The sequence below is a fragment of the Hyla sarda genome, chromosome 11 (genome assembly GCF_029499605.1).
Source record: "Hyla sarda isolate aHylSar1 chromosome 11, aHylSar1.hap1, whole genome shotgun sequence".
In the NCBI taxonomy this organism is placed as follows: domain Eukaryota; kingdom Metazoa; phylum Chordata; class Amphibia; order Anura; family Hylidae; genus Hyla; species Hyla sarda.
Window position 1 is genome coordinate 98,033,408 of NC_079199.1, and position 18,685 is coordinate 98,052,092.

The following is an 18,685-nucleotide window of genomic DNA, read 5'->3' on the forward strand; positions in this document are numbered from 1 at the left end:
CTGTACTCCCCCATATCTACCCCGCTGTACTCCCCCCATATCTACCCCGCTGTACTCCCCCATATCTACCCCGCTGTACTCCCCCATATCTACCCCGCTGTACTCCCTCATATCTACCCCGCTGTACTCCCCCATATCTACCCCGCTGTACTCCCTCATATCTACCCCGCTGTACTCCCCCATATCTACCCCTGCTGTACTCCCCCATATCTACCCTGCTGTACTCCCCCATATCTACCCTGCTGTACTCCCCCATATCTACCCCGCTGTACTCCCCCATATCTACCCCGCTGTACTCCCCCATATCTACCCCGCTGTACTCCCCCATATCTACCCTGCTGTACTCCCCCATATCTACCCCGCTGTACTCCCTCATATCTACCCCGCTGTACTCCCTCATATCTACCCCGCTGTACTCCCCCATATCTACCCTGCTGTACTCCCCCATATCTACCCCGCTGTACTCCCTCATATCTACCCCGCTGTACTCCCCCATATCTACCCTGCTGTACTCCCCCATATCTACCCCGCTGTACTCCCTCATATCTACCCTGCTGTACTCCCCCATATCTACCCCGCTGTACTCCCCCATATCTACCCTGCTGTACTCCCCCATATCTACCCCGCTGTACTCCCTCATATCTACCCCGCTGTACTCCCCCATATCTACCCCGCTGTACTCCCCCATATCTACCCCGCTGTACTCCCCCATATCTACCCCGCTGTACTCCCCCATATCTAGCCTGCTGTACTCCCCCATATCTACCCCGCTGTACTCCCCCATATCTACCCTGCTGTACTCCCCCATATCTACCCCTGCCTTACTCCCCCATATCTACCCTGCTGTACTGCCCCATATCTACCCCGCTGTACTCCCCCATATCTACCCCGCTGTACTCCCCCATATCTACCCCGCTGTACTCCCCCATATCTACCCCGCTGTACTCCCTCATATCTACCCCGCTGTACTCCCCCATATCTATCCCGCTGTACTCCCCCATATCTACCCCGCTGTACTCCCTCATATCTACCCCGCTGTACTCCCCCATATCTACCCCGCTGTACTCCCCCCATATCTACCCCGCTGTACTCCCCCCATATCTACCCCGCTGTACTCCCTCATATCTACCCTGCTGTACTCCCCCATATCTACCCCGCTGTACTCCCCCATATCTACCCCGCTGTACTCCCCCATATCTACCCCGCTGTACTCCCCCATATCTACCCCGCTGTACTCCCCCATATCTACCCCGCTGTACTCCCTCATATCTACCCCGCTGTACTCCCCCATATCTACCCCGCTGTACTCCCTCATATCTACCCCGCTGTACTCCCCCATATCTACCCCTGCTGTACTCCCCCATATCTACCCTGCTGTACTCCCCCATATCTACCCTGCTGTACTCCCCCATATCTACCCCGCTGTACTCCCTCATATCTACCCCGCTGTACTCCCCCATATCTACCCTGCTGTGCTCCCCCATATCTACCCCGCTGAATGCTGGGAGTTGTAGTTTTGCGACAGCTGGAGGCATACTGGTTGGGAAACACTGGTTTAAGGTGTTGGAGAGCAGCGGACACCATTTATTTCAATGGCTTGAACAGGGCCACTGTTTGGGCCTTATGCGCAATCTTCAGCGGACCGGATAGTGTAGCAGGCTGCGCTTTTTAGTCTGCTGAAAATAATCCAAACGGGCCCAACTGTATCTTAGTTCGGCCCACTGAAGAAAGCACCAGGTGACCAGATGACCTGCAACTAGCCTATGGGCTCCTTGCTCAGCCCCTTTATAAGAGGGGGAGGTACTACAATCTCTCTCTTAGATCCTGAGGTCAAATCCAGTCCAGACGTCTCAGAACCACTGTCCAGCACATCTGGAGGCCTCAAGCCTAAATTACAGCCACAGGTCAGTAAGTCATCTCTGTCTGCTGTCACTACCTACAGTCAAGTCTATTATAGTCAGCGTGGCTGTCCTAAAGTCTGTCAAGTCACTGCAAGTCCCAGGAAGCTGCGAGGTCCCCTGTGTTACTGGTCATCTCTCTGGGATCCTGGCCTAGCTGTAAAGACTGTACCATCTGTCTACCTCAGTAAAGCTACCATTAACCCTGACCTGGCCTTGGACTCTCATTTGCCCTGCCTAACTAGGACTAGCGGAGCTACCGTTCGGGTGGTTCTCGGTAAAGCCACGCCCTGGCGTCACGAACATTTAGGGGTTAACACCATCTGCCCCTGGGCTACAACATCTGCCCCAACCCCATCTCATCACACCCCCGTGGCGCATAACACTACGTTCACACGGTGTCCATTGAGCCATAAGTACAGATATATTTTCAGCCATCAGGCCGTTCTATTCACTTTTTTGGCGCCGTTTTTTTTTTTTTGCCCATATTGTTCCCTTTTTTGGGCTGTAGGAAAAGCTATAGCTCGAAAAAAAAAAAACAGCTGAAAGTATGTAGAAAAAAAAGGAAACAGAGAATATGGCGCTATCTAAGTGTAGTTATCATTTTCAGATACGGTTATCTGTAAAAGGTGATGGATATTCGATCACCTGACCGCGTCGGCAGAATACTGTAAAATAGCATTCAAAAATGTCTAATATGTCTCTCATAGACATCCTTGTGACAGCCGGCATCTGAGACCCAAAGCCAAGTGGAGACGGTGAGGTTTAACAAGCAAGTTTGTGGAGAAATAGCGATACGCACGTAGGCGTCAGCGCAACGAGCAAATGACCAGGTAACGGACTTGGTAGATAAAAGAAAAAAACATTATTTATGCAAATGGTCAATGTCCCTGATTTACTATTGTAAACCCGACATGTTTTGTCGGGTTGTGCGCCAGATTCTGGCGCATTGTCCCAGAAATTCAGTCTGCGCCAGAATTTGTGCTAGAATTGACGACAAACTCTCCATTTTACTCAGAAAAACGAGGTTGGTAATCGGGAAAAAGGGTGTGGTAATCGGGAAAAGGGGGTGTGGTAATCGAAAAGGGGCGTGTCCCCGACATTTTTCACAAAAAAACTACATATTTACTAAGGTTTCCACAGAAAATGTGGTGTAGGGAAAAGTGCAAAATGTAGGGAAAGTAAATACCGTGGTCCCTCAACATACGATGGTAATCCGTTCCAAATGAACCATTGTTTGTTGAAACCATTGTATGTTGAGGGATCCGTGCAATGTAAAGTATAGGACAGTGGTCTCCAACGGTCAGCCAACGGCTGTCCGGGCATGCTGGGAGTTGTAGTTTTGCAACATCTGGAGGTCCGCAGGTTGAAGACCACTGGTATTGGAGGTTATACTCACATGTCCCCGCTGCTCCGGACCGTCACCGCTCTTCACCGCTGCCCGGGATGTCGCCCTCCATCGCTGTCGCCGCGTCCTCGGCGTGTCCCCGATGCTCCGGGAAGGTCTCTGCTGCCTGGGAACGTTGCTCTCCGTCGCCGACATCACGCCGCTCCTATTGAATGACGGGACGGCGTGTGCGGCGAGATGATGACGATGAAGGAGGGCGCCGGCGATGCAGGGGATCCCGAGGAGTACGCTACGGAGCCCCGAGGACAGGTAAGTGATCGTCAGTGGACCACGGCTATCCGGTGGCAGCTGAAGCAGTCTGCGCTGCCGGATAGCCGTTTATGCGATGGTCCCGACATACAAAAGCATCGTATGTTGATGCTGCCTTCAACATGCGATGGCCTCTGAGAGGCCATCGTATGTTGAAGTGATCGTATGTCGGGGCCATCGTAGGTCAGGGGGTCACTGTACCGTGGGAAAAAAATTGTAGGGAGTTAAAACCCACAAAGAAACGTACAGAACACTCTTAGTAAATCAGGGCCAATGTGTTTCGCATGGTGTAAGGACCTTCCCTTTGTCAGGTCCTTACAATGGTGACATACACAGATGTATAAATACTCTGGAATAAAAAACCAAAAAATAATGCGGGAGCGCTGATGACAAGAGGTCGGTAGTGATGTCATTGCGGGCAGAGGACATATGCGGGGGTATGTAAGTATACAAATAACAGATTTCAAAGTTGTCCATTAAAACAAAGGCCGAGATTTTTGAATCTGTGTGAGAGAAAAACCCACCAATCACAGCTCAGCTTTCACTTTACCACAGCTATGTAAGCTAAGCTGTGATTGGTCATTATTGAAAAATCTCTCCAGACCATGCTGAAAATAGCACATCCGGTTAAACGAATTGCATCCGCCGCTCTCCATTATCGTATACGTCGGATATGTCTGACAGAATAACTAACGGAGTGTGACCTCAGCCTCAATGACTTCACCCATTTATAATTTATAAGGCTATGTTCACTTTGCGGCATATTCGCAGAGAAAACACATTCTTGAAAGAGCGGGCGCTGGAAGAACAGTTACTAGGACCACTCGGAAATGTGCTGTCTTTCCAAAAACAATGGGACTCCACTACAACAGAATTTCCGAGTGGAATCCGGCAGAAGAAATTCACTCGGCGGAAAGAATCGACATTTCAATTCTTTTGGCGTCCACTCTCTACTCTGCTCTGCCCCTAGAGGGGTGTGGCCAACCCCCGTAGCGTGAAAACAGCGTTCAGAACATTTAGTTCCGAACGCTGGCCAGTGGAGTACCCCTTCAAGGAGAGCATCATAACCATGTGGAAGAGTGGATATGCACAGGAGCCCTCTCATGCCACTGTTTCCCTTAAAGGGGTACTCCGCCCCTAGACATCTTATCTCCTATGCAAAGGATAAGATGTCTGATCCCGAGGGTCCCAGCGCTTGGGACCCCCGCGATCTCCCAGCTGCACCCGGCATTCGTTTAGTGTGTGGCGCTATTTCTGAAAATAGTCAGCCATGTTTTTCTAATCCTTTATAACCTGTTAGCATTGGCTCTGGGGGGCTATAGGAGTGACAACAGGGTGTGCAATATATTGGTAGAGACCGAGGCCTAATACAGCTGCATTGTATGTCACCATATTAGGGTGCATGCACACCACGTTTTCAGGCTACGGCTGCCGGATCTGGCTGTGGAAGGGGTAAACCATGCCCTCCCGTACCCCAGCCGGACCAGCGCTGAAATCCATTTACTTAAATGAGCTGACTGTAGTCACCGTATGACTCCGCTCGGCTTATTTTTGACCCGGATTTTAGGTCCGGTCACATAACCGGATACGGGGCAGAAATTAGCCGACCGGAGTCAAACGGTGACTCTGGTCGGCTCACTAAAGTCAATGGATTTAAGCGCTGGTCCGGCTGGGGTACGGGAGCGCATGGTTTTCCCAGCCGTAGCCTGGAAATGTGGTGTTCATGCACCCTTGCGGCCGCAAGTCTAGGTCTGACTGTGGGTCTGAAGATCGAAACGCGGACAGGCTGGGAAGCAACATGTAAAACCAACGGAAACATGTTCAACCGGCCATAACAAAAAATTCTGAGAGATTGCCGCCCCAGTTCGGTATTTTTAGAGGTGCTGATGACGGCACACGGGTGATAGTTTCGGTATAATGTGGTGATTCTGTATGGAATGACAGAATTCGCCTGCGATACACCTCAAAAATAGGTCAGAAGTTTCTCTTCAGCTGTGTAATTAATTAACCACTTTCTTAAAGGTACAGTACCATCAAAATAGGTCATAGCCAACTGGACCCCCCCCCCCCTCCTTTCCTCCCTAACTTGTTTCTTCCTGTGCTTAAATCCTAAATTCTTCTTCCTCGCACTGTGACAATCGGTCTGACTTCCTGCCGGCTGTGTAATACCAGCGTTATCTACATGGCTGGCCTGCTAATGTTACTGGAGGAAGCCGCCTGGATGCCTTTAATTCATTCACTCTCAATGCCTCCTTTAACTCTGTCAGCACCGGCTGCAGCTGCATCAGGGACACAGGCCGCGTCTGTCTCAACGCATGAGAATTTTAGGGTCCCCAAAGGAGAGCGAGAACACGTGACACCAATCTGGGAAATAAATTAAGATAGAAATTCCCATTAATGTCACTAATGTACGGAAATCTCCTCGTAGTGCGCTATTAATCCAGCAGGATGCGGAGTGCGGCCCAAGAGGGAGTCGGATCTTTTCATTATAAACTCCTTCTGTAGACGGTATTATTCTCTAATGAGCGGGGGCGGGGCTGGGACTTAGTAGGGATTTGGTGGCCCAGAATATTATTTTGTTTTACAAAATCCTCTGTAGCAGAAAATGCGCACACTTCATTTCGTGGCACAGAATAAACTGCAAAAATTTGTGATACGGAAAACACCACAGTTATTCAGTTATACAAAATGATGTTGTTTAATCTGTGACACAAAATTATGTAATGTATTCTGTGACACAAAAGACACTACTATAATTCTGTGACACAAAAGACACTACTATAATTCTGTGACACAAAAGACACTGCTATAATTCTGTACCACAAAAGACACTACTATAATTCTGTGACACAAAAGACACTGCTATAATTCTGTGACACAAAAGACACTGCTATAATTCTGTGACACAAGACACTACTATAATTCTGTACCACAAAAGACACTACTATAATTCTGTGACACAAAAGACACTACTATAATTCTGTGACACAAAAGACACTGCTATAATTCTGTGACACAAAAGACACTACTATAATTCTGTGACACAAAAGACACTACTATAATTCTGTGACACAAAAGATACTGCTATAATTCTGTGACACAAAAGACACTGCTATAATTCTGTGACACAAGACACTACTATAATTCTGTGACACAAAAGACACTGCTATAATTCTGTGACACAAAAGACACTGCTATAATTCTGTGAAACAAAAGACACTGCTATAATTCTGTACCACAAAAGACACTACTATAATTCTGTGACACAAAAGATACTGCTATAATTCTGTGACACAAAAGACACTGCTATAATTCTGTGACACAAAAGACACTGCTATAATTCTGTGACACAAAAGACACTGCTATAATTCTGTACCACAAAAGACACTGCTATAATTCTGTGACACAAAAGACACTACTATAATTCTGTGACACAAAAGACACTGCTATAATTCTGTGACACAAAAGACACTACTATAATTCTGTACCACAAAAGACACTACTATAATTCTGTACCACAAAAGACACTACTATAATTCTGTGACACAAAAGACACTACTATAATTCTGTGACACAAAAGACACTGCTATAATTCTGTGACACAAAAGACACTGCTATAATTCTGTACCACAAAAGACACTGCTATAATTCTGTGACACAAAAGACACTACTATAATTCTGTGACACAAAAGACACTGCTATAATTCTGTGACACAAAAGACACTGCTATAATTCTGTGACACAAAAGACACTGCTATAATTCTGTGACACAAAAGACACTGCTATAATTCTGTGACACAAAAGACACTACTATAATTCTGTGACACAAAAGACACTGCTATAATTCTGTGACACAAGACACTACTATAATTCTGTACCACAAAAGACACTACTATAATTCTGTGACACAAAAGACACTACTATAATTCTGTGACACAAAAGACACTGCTATAATTCTGTGACACAAAAGACACTGCTATAATTCTGTGACACAAAAGACACTGCTATAATTCTGTGACACAAAAGACACTGCTATAATTCTGTGACACAAAAGACACTGCTATAATTCTGTGACACAAAAGACACTGCTATAATTCTGTGACACAAGACAGTACTATAATTCTGTGACACAAAAGACACTGCTATAATTCTGTGACACAAAAGACACTGCTATAATTCTGTGAAACAAAAGACACTGCTATAATTCTGTACCACAAAAGACACTACTATAATTCTGTGACACAAAAGATACTGCTATAATTCTGTGACACAAAAGACACTGCTATAATTCTGTGACACAAAAGACACTGCTATAATTCTGTGACACAAAAGACACTGCTATAATTCTGTACCACAAAAGACACTGCTATAATTCTGTGACACAAAAGACACTACTATAATTCTGTGACACAAAAGACACTGCTATAATTCTGTGACACAAAAGACACTGCTATAATTCTGTGACACAAAAGACACTGCTATAATTCTGTGACACAAAAGACACTGCTATAATTCTGTGACACAAAAGACACTGCTATAATTCTGTGACACAAAAGACACTGCTATAATTCTGTGACACAAAAGACACTGCTATAATTCTGTGACACAAAAGACACTACTATAATTCTGTGACACAAGACACTACTATAATTCTGTGACACAAGACACTACTATAATTCTGTGACACAAAAGACACTGCTATAATTCTGAAAAGACACTACTATAATTCTGTGACACAAAAGACACTGCTATAATTCTGTGACACAAAAGACACTGCTATAATTCTGTGACACAAAAGACACTGCTATAATTCTGTGACACAAAAGACACTACTATAATTCTGTGACACAAAAGACACTACTATAATTCTGTGACACAAAAGACACTGCTATAATTCTGTGACACAAGACACTACTATAATTCTGTACCACAAAAGACACTACTATAATTCTGTGACACAAAAGACACTACTATAATTCTGTGACACAAAAGACACTGCTATAATTCTGTGACACAAAAGACACTGCTATAATTCTGTGACACAAAAGACACTGCTATAATTCTGTGACACAAAAGACACTGCTATAATTCTGTGACACAAAAGACACTGCTATAATTCTGTGACACAAAAGACACTGCTATAATTCTGTGACACAAGACACTACTATAATTCTGTGACACAAAAGACACTGCTATAATTCTGTGACACAAAAGACACTGCTATAATTCTGTGAAACAAAAGACACTGCTATAATTCTGTACCACAAAAGACACTACTATAATTCTGTGACACAAAAGATACTGCTATAATTCTGTGACACAAAAGACACTGCTATAATTCTGTGACACAAAAGACACTGCTATAATTCTGTGACACAAAAGACACTGCTATAATTCTGTACCACAAAAGACACTGCTATAATTCTGTGACACAAAAGACACTACTATAATTCTGTGACACAAAAGACACTGCTATAATTCTGTGACACAAAAGACACTGCTATAATTCTGTACCACAAAAGACACTGCTATAATTCTGTGACACAAAAGACACTACTATAATTCTGTGACACAAAAGACACTGCTATAATTCTGTGACACAAAAGACACTGCTATAATTCTGTGACACAAAAGACACTGCTATAATTCTGTGACACAAAAGACACTGCTATAATTCTGTGACACAAAAGACACTGCTATAATTCTGTGACACAAAAGATACTACTATAATTCTGTGACACAAGACACTACTATAATTCTGTGACACAAGACACTACTATAATTCTGTGACACAAAAGACACTGCTATAATTCTGAAAAGACACTACTATAATTCTGTGACACAAAAGACACTACTATAATTCTGTGACACAAGACACTACTATAATTCTGTGACACAAAAGACTGCTATAATTCTGAAAAGACACTACTATAATTCTGTGACACAAAAGACACTACTATAATTCTGTGACACAAAAGACACTGCTATAATTCTGTGACACAAAAGACACTGCTATAATTCTGTGACACAAAAGACACTGCTATAATTCTGTGACACAAAAGACACTGCTATAATTCTGTGACACAAAAGACACTGCTATAATTCTGTGACACAAAAGACACTGCTATAATTCTGTGACACAAAAGACACTGCTATAATTCTGTGACACAAAAGACACTGCTATAATTCTGTGACACAAAAGACACTACTATAATTCTGTGACACAAGACACTACTATAATTCTGTGACACAAGACACTACTATAATTCTGTGACACAAAAGACACTGCTATAATTCTGAAAAGACACTACTATAATTCTGTGACACAAAAGACACTGCTATAATTCTGTGACACAAAAGACACTGCTATAATTCTGTGACACAAAAGACACTGCTATAATTCTGTGACACAAAAGACACTACTATAATTCTGTGACACAAAAGACACTACTATAATTCTGTGACACAAAAGACACTGCTATAATTCTGTGACACAAGACACTACTATAATTCTGTACCACAAAAGACACTACTATAATTCTGTGACACAAAAGACACTACTATAATTCTGTGACACAAAAGACACTGCTATAATTCTGTGACACAAAAGACACTGCTATAATTCTGTGACACAAAAGACACTGCTATAATTCTGTGACACAAAAGACACTGCTATAATTCTGTGACACAAAAGACACTGCTATAATTCTGTGACACAAAAGACACTGCTATAATTCTGTGACACAAGACACTACTATAATTCTGTGACACAAAAGACACTGCTATAATTCTGTGACACAAAAGACACTGCTATAATTCTGTGAAACAAAAGACACTGCTATAATTCTGTACCACAAAAGACACTGCTATAATTCTGTGACACAAAAGACACTACTATAATTCTGTGACACAAAAGACACTGCTATAATTCTGTGACACAAAAGACACTGCTATAATTCTGTACCACAAAAGACACTGCTATAATTCTGTGACACAAAAGACACTACTATAATTCTGTGACACAAAAGACACTGCTATAATTCTGTGAAACAAAAGACACTGCTATAATTCTGTGACACAAAAGACACTACTATAATTCTGTACCACAAAAGACACTACTATAATTCTGTGACACAAAAGACACTGCTATAATTCTGTGACACAAAAGACACTACTATAATTCTGTACCACAAAAGACACTACTATAATTCTGTGACACAAAAGACACTGCTATAATTCTGTACCACAAAAGACACTGCTATAATTCTGTGACACAAAAGACACTACTATAATTCTGTGACACAAAAGACACTGCTATAATTCTGTACCACAAAAGACACTGCTATAATTTTGTACCACAAAAGACACTGCTATAATTTTGTACCACAAAAGACACTACTATAATTCTGTGACACAAAAGACACTACTATAATTCTGTACCACAAAAGACACTACTATAATTCTGTGACACAAAAGACACTACTATAATTCTGTGACACAAAAGACACTACTATAATTCTGTGACACAAAAGACACTACTATAATTCTGTGACACAAAAGACACTACTATAATTCTGTACCACAAAAGACACTACTATAATTCTGTGACACAAAAGACACTACTATAATTCTGTGACACAAAAGACACTGCTATAATTCTGTGACACAAAAGACACTATAATTCTGTGACACAAAAGACACTACTGTAATTCTGTGACACAAAAGACACTTCTGTAATTCTGTGACACAAAAGACACTGCTATAATTCTGTGACACAAAAGACACTACTATAATTCTGTGACACAAAAGACACTACTATAATTCTGTACCACAAAAGACACTACTATAATTCTGTGACACAAAAGACACTACTATAATTCTGTGACACAAAAGACACTGCTATAATTCTGTGACACAAAAGACACTATAATTCTGTGACACAAAAGACACTACTATAATTCTGTGACACAAAAGACACTACTATAATTCTGTGACACAAAAGACACTACTATAATTCTGTACCACAAAAGACACTACTATAATTCTGTACCACAAAAGACACTACTATAATTCTGTGACACAAAAGACACTACTATAATTCTGTGACACAAAAGACACTACTATAATTCTGTGACACAAAAGACACTGCTATAATTCTGTACCACAAAAGACACTGCTATAATTTTGTACCACAAAAGACACTACTATAATTCTGTGACACAAAAGACACTACTATAATTTTGTACCACAAAAGACACTGCTATAATTCTGTACCACAAAAGACACTGCTATAATTCTGTACCACAAAAGACACTACTATAATTCTGTGACACAAAAGACACTACTATAATTCTGTGACACAAAAGACACTACTATAATTCTGTGACACAAAAGACACTACTATAATTCTGTGACACAAAAGACACTACTATAATTCTGTGACACAAAAGACACTACTATAATTCTGTGACACAAAAGACACTACTATAATTCTGTACCACAAAAGACACTACTATAATTCTGTACCACAAAAGACACTACTATAATTCTGTGACACAAAAGACACTACTATAATTCTGTGACACAAAAGACACTACTATAATTCTGTGACACAAAAGACACTACTATAATTCTGTACCACAAAAGACACTGCTATAATTTTGTACCACAAAAGACACTACTATAATTCTGTGACACAAAAGACACTACTATAATTCTGTGACACAAAAGACACTGCTATAATTCTGTACCACAAAAGACACTACTATAATTTTGTACCACAAAAGACACTGCTATAATTTTGTACCACAAAAGACACTACTATAATTCTGTGACACAAAAGACACTACTATAATTCTGTGACACAAAAGACACTACTATAATTCTGTGACACAAAAGACACTGCTATAATTCTGTGACACAAAAGACACTGCTATAATTCTGTGACACAAAAGACACTGCTATAATTCTTTGACACAAAAGACATGTCAGCAGAGAGCACTGTTCTCGTGATGTCAGCAGAGATCTCTGTGTTCCAAAAAGACTTCTATTAAAAAATCTTAATCCTTCCAGTACTTATTAGCTGCTGAATACTACAGAGGAAATCTCTGTAGTATTCAGCAGCTAATAAGTACTGGAAGGATTAAGATTTTTTAATAGAAGTAATTTACAAAGCTGTTTAACTTTCTGGCACCAGTTGATTTAAAAAAAATAAATAAATAAAAGTTTTCCACTGGAGTACCCCTTTAAACATCTGTCTACAGGTTGGTATTCTTTCTTTCTGGAGAGATTTCTGGGTTGGTACACATTCCCAGTCATGTTCTAAGACTTCTAGTTGGAACGAGAGAGCTGTATGAGAGGCCTCTAAAACCATCATAAGTTACCACTCTCATGAAAAGTCAGGCAACATCTTCAGTATCTAAGAGACTGTACTGACACTGTTTATGGGGCTTAGGCACAGGAAATAAACACACCGGCTGGCACTGGTTATGAGGAATTATAATAGCATTTTATAAGCAGAGGCACTGTTAATGGGACACTCTGGCATTGTTTATGAGACACCATTAATTGAGGCTCTCTATTTGTCACTTTCCTGAGCACCCTGTCTGGCACTGTTTCTGGGGCACTCTGTCTGGCACTGTTTCTGGGGCACTCTGGCACTGTTTCTGGGGCACTCTGTCTGGCACTGTTTCTGGGGCACTCTGGCGCTGTTTCTGGGGCACTCTGTCTGGCACTGTTTCTGGGGCACTCTGGCGCTGTTTCTGGGGCACTCTGACGCTGTTTATGAGGCACTCTGTCTGGCACTGTTTATGGGGCACTCTGTCTGGCACTGTTTCTGGGGCACTCTGGCACTGTTTCTGGGGCACTCTGGCACTGTTTCTGGGGCACTCTGGCACTGTTTCTGGGGCACTCTGGCACTGTTTATGAGGCACTCTGGCACTGTTTATGAGGCACTCTGTCTGGAACTGTTTATGGGGCACTCTGTCTGGCACTGTTTATGGGGCACTCTGTCTGGCACTGTTTCTGGGGCACTCTGGCACTGTTTCTGGGGCACTCTGGCACTGTTTCTGGGGCACTCTGGCACTGTTTATGAGGCACTCTGGCACTGTTTATGAGGCACTCTGTCTGGAACTGTTTATGGGGCACTCTGTCTGGCACTGTTTATGGGACACTCTGTCTGGCACTGTTTATGGGGCACTCTGTCTGGCACTGTTTCTGGGGCACTGTTTATTAATGGCACTGCTGGCACTGCTTATGGGGAACTCTGACTGTTTAACATAGCACATAAAGGAGGCGCTGTCCTAGCACTGTTTGTAGGGCATTCTGACTGGTATCGATTATGGGTCACTTAGGCACTGTTAGCAGAGGCACTATGGCTGGCACACAGTCTCGCACTTTTCATGGAGCACATTGTCTGTTATCATGGTTTGTAGTAACACTTGGCCCATGACACATTGCAGCCAAAGGTTAATGTCAATTGTCAAATTCAGTTGCATTGGGTCCACATGGCAACTTTTTCTCATCCCAGTAGGCATGTGATTAGGGTCGCCACCTTTCTTTCATAAAACATAGCGGCCATGCTAATTTGCATAATTAATTATATATGCGTGACATCACAGGATACACATTTGTGGCGAATATTTTGTCCTATTCTGACCCCTATAACTTTTTTATTTCTCCTTATACGGGGCCTGTATGAGGCTCATTTTTTGTGCCCTGATCTGTAGTTTTTAACAGGATCATTTTTGTTTTGATGTGACTTTTTGATCGCTTTTTTTTAAATAAAATTCGGGAGTTACAGTTAGTTACTACAACTCCCAGCATGCCCTGATACAGCCTTTGGCTCAGAAGCTGCCCCAAACGAAAACTACAACTCCCAGCATGTTTGACTATATAGTAGTATTTAGTATAGGTCAGTGTTTACCAACCAGGGGTGCCTCCAGCTGTTGCAAAACTACAACTCCCAGCATGTTTGACTATATAGTAGTATATAGTATAATTAAATGTTTCACAACCAGGGGTGCCTACAGCTGTTGCAAAACTACAACTCCCAGCATGTTGGACAATATAGTAGTATATAGTATAGGTCAGTGTTTCCCAACCAGGAGAGTCTCCAGCTGTTGCAAAACTTCAACTCCCAGCATGTTGGACTATATAGTAGTATATAGTATAGGTCAGTGTTTCCCAACCAGGGGTGCCTCCAGCTGTTGCAAAACTTCAACTCCCAGCATGTTGGACTATATAGTAGTATATAGTATAGGTCAGTGTTTACCAACCAGGGTGCCTCCAGCTGTTACAAAACTACAACTCCCAGCATGTTGGACTATATAGTAGTATATAGTATAGGTCAGTGTTTCCCAACCAGGGGTGGCTCCAGCTGTTGCAAAACTACAACTCCCAGCATGCCCGGACAGCCAACGGCTGTCCGGGCATGCTGGGAGTTGTAGTTTTGCAACAGCTGGAATCATTTTGGTTGGGAAACACTGGAATAGTCTATGGTGCAACATTCCGGAAGTTGCAGGATTGGTTGGATAAATACCGGCCATTGCATTGCCGGTATTTTTTATATAAAATACTGGCAGGGTCGGTAAAATACCGTCCGGGGGGGGGGGCGACCCTAGATGTGATGGTGGCACAGTGACAACCTGTACCCATATTGTAGTACCGTTGTGCCATATGTCATTCATAGTCATGAGATGGACAGTGGTTGTCAGACATTAACATTACTCTCCTGCCAACTACTGCCTCGTGCCTGTGGCCCCCATGGACGCCCTCATCGTTGGTGTTGTCAGGCAAGCAAACAGGAAATAGCAAATTCCCCAGTGACAGAACTAGTTAATGCTCAGCTTCCTAAATGAATGCCCCACTTATTGTCACATGTCAGCCCTCATGTGTTTCCCTCCATAGCTTCCTATTGAATGACACTATGTAGACCATCACGCCGTTACGCATGTCCTCTCCATGTCTGCCCTACATATATCCTGCATGAACATAGTGTATGTTGGGATCTGTAGTCCCTAAAGGGGGTCAAATGATGTCAAATCATACTGAGGCTTGTAGCCCTAAAGCCACTTGAGAGTCACCATCTGGTGGTAAATGTTTAGACCCTGAAACACACTGGTCTATGGATACCTACTGGACTTATTCCACTGTTTGGCAGGATATCAAGGCAGCTTACCCCTTTAAATGTCTTGTATTTTGTGCATATTTTACAGCTGGATCATGCCTGCTGCGTGCCATTACCCTGTCTAATATTTATGAGTAACGCATTTTACATTCATTGCGTTGCCGGGTAATGTACTTGACGTTGCATGGAATGATCAGCCTCTTGTGTACGAGCGTGACTCTGCTAGATCAGACCGAGCGTGAGTTAATACACCAGAGAGTCCATTGTATTGCATGTTCTCCGCCTGATACAGACACTAGGAAGTGGGCTTGTCAGCCTCCTCTGTGCTGTCTCTCCCCCTATCCCACGCCCAAACTTCCGAATCTGACTTGAGCGTTGATTCTCAGGACACTCAACTATGTAGCAGGAGACTACAAGGACCAATATTGAGACAGGGAGGAGAGAGGTGGGAGCATATTAGATGGCAACGAACTACTAGCACCACAAACTCCTTCATATTGTAATAAATAAGCATCAGTCCCGAACAGATTCAATGTCATCAATATCAGGCTCAACCGAAACGTCATCGATATATCGGTATCAGACTCAACTGAAACGTCATCGATATATCGTTATCAGACTCAACAGAAACGTCATCGATACATTGGTATCAGACTCAACAGAAACGTCATCGATATATCGGTGTCAGACTCAACAGAAACATCAATATATCGGTATCAGACTCAATAGAAACGTTATCAATATATCGGTACCAGACTCAATAGAAAAGTCATGGATATATCCGTATCATATTTAACGAGGACATCATCTATATATCAGACCCATCAGAAACATTATCTATATGAGACGCAACGGCAATGACTCAGATGATATGAGGAACCTCAACCTCTATTCCTTCATCATCGATCAACAAAGTCTATCAGATACCCTACAAAGAACTTCCCACATCCCAAAATCTCTCAAGAGTTCCTTTCATCTCCTTCTTGAATTATCCACACCCGGGATGGTAGACCAGCCCTAAATTTCCAATTGCTTGTCTTCTCTTTCGTCTCGGAGGCGTCTCCAAGGCAAAAGTTGACTAAGTGAATCCACACACGAGGAGACCTAACTCCATCACTTCTGAATACATGACCAAAAAGTCGCCTAACAGTAGTTTATATGTCAAGATAGGACGATTCTCACGATGGGAAGCAGAGAAGTCGAAAGCCGGTCTGTGCCAAAGCTGTCCCTGTGCCACTCCCAACACACCCCTTTCATGCCGCCATCCCTCTCCCTGGTTTCCATACAGTAACCCTTCCTCGAAACCCTCTTCTAACAACCCACAAAAAGTCCATTAGCCCTACCGTCTCCTTGTTGTCAAGACGATAAAGTGGTGTTGGGGTATCTCAGGTTGATGGTAACTTCTCCAACCCCAGACCAGCACCAAGTCCTCTCTGTACTTTACGAGACAAGGGGTAGCTGTGCTCCTCTTCTGGTAGACTGGGGTGTTCCTCCCTATTTGATGCCAACCGGGGTGGATGTGGCTGAGCTGATAGATCCTCCTGCTGCTGCTGCTGCCGCTGTTGTCTGCAAAGAAATTCCCTTCCCCTACAGACAGAACTGATTTCAATGTGGTCTCACTCACTCCACCCTTTGTACTGAGTGATGTCACATTGTGCGTGTGGATCTGTGTGTGAGAGCAAGGAAAAAGAGAGAGAAAGCTACAGATGTATTCGTATTATGGACTACACACCCATTTGTATACAGGCAGTGAGCGAGGAGAAGTATGCACTTTTAGGTGGGGGGGGTAGGATCTACTCAATTGCTGGAGAGAAGGTTCACGCTGGGTTAATATCTGGTATTTTATGTTGCTGCTTAGGCTGGTATTTTGTGTTATTATGAAGAGTCTAGTATTATACCATATTGTAACATGTATAACATGTGTATTCATTGTGTAGAACAGTGGTCTTCAAACCGTGGACCTCCAGATGTTGCAAAATGACAACTCCCAGAATGCCCCGGCAGCCATTGGCATTTTGCAACGGCTGGAGGTCCACAAGTTTGGAGACCACTGGTGTAGAAGATTAGTGACACAGTGGGTCAAGGAACTTGGGTTGGACCTGCCCTTGGGTTGGACCTGTCACGTCTAATGGCCTCTAATCTTCATTGTGTAGAACAGGGGTCTTTAAACCGCGGACCTCCAGATGTTGCAAAATGACAACTCCCAGCATGCCCGGACAGACGTTGGCATTTTGCATCTTGGGTTGGACCTGTCCTACAGTCATGGCCGTAAATGTTGGCACCCCTGAAATTTTCCTAGAAAATGAAGTATTTCTCCCAGGAAAGGATTGCAGTAACACATGTTTTGCTATACACATTTTTATTCCCTTTGTGTGTATTAGAACTAAACCAAAAAAGAGGAAAAAAAGCTAATTGGACATAATGTCACCAAACTCCAAAAATGGGCTGTACAAAATTATTGGCCCCTTAACTTAATATTTGGTTGCACACCCTTTGGAAAAAATAACTGAAATCAGTGGCTTCCTATAACCATCAATAAGCTTCTTACACCTCTCAGCCGGAATGTTGGACCACTCTTCCTATAACCATCAATAAGCTTCTTACACCTCTCAGCCGGAATGTTGGACCACTCTTCCTATAACCATCAATAAGCTTCTTACACCTCTCAGCCGGAATGTTGGACCACTCTTCCTATAACCATCAATAAGCTTCTTACACCTCTCAGCCGGAATGTTGGACCACTCTTCCTATAACCATCAATAAGCTTCTTACACCTCTCAGCCGGAATGTTGGACCACTCTTCCTATAACCATCAATAAGCTTCTTACACCTCTCAGCCGGAATGTTGGACCACTCTTCCTTTACAAACTGCTCCAGGTCTCTTATTGGAAGGCGCCTTTTCCCAACAGTAATTATAAGATCTCTCCACAGGTGATCAATGGGATTTAGATCTGGACTCATTGCTGACACTTCAGAACTCTCCAGCGCTTTGTTGTCATCCAT

At 43.0% G+C, this 18,685-nt stretch overlaps 1 protein-coding gene across 1 annotated transcript in view; it reads right to left on the bottom strand.

The window, feature by feature from the left end:
• The window catches only part of PEA15 (proliferation and apoptosis adaptor protein 15), an 80,324-nt gene extending 62,957 nt beyond the window's left edge, over positions 1-17,367 (bottom strand). Inside the window, exon 1 of the mRNA XM_056544973.1 lies at positions 17,026-17,367. The gene's annotated coding sequence lies outside the window, so the exon portion shown is untranslated. The remainder of the gene's footprint in view (positions 1-17,025) is intronic.
• Between the last annotated feature and the right edge of the window lie 1,318 nt (positions 17,368-18,685).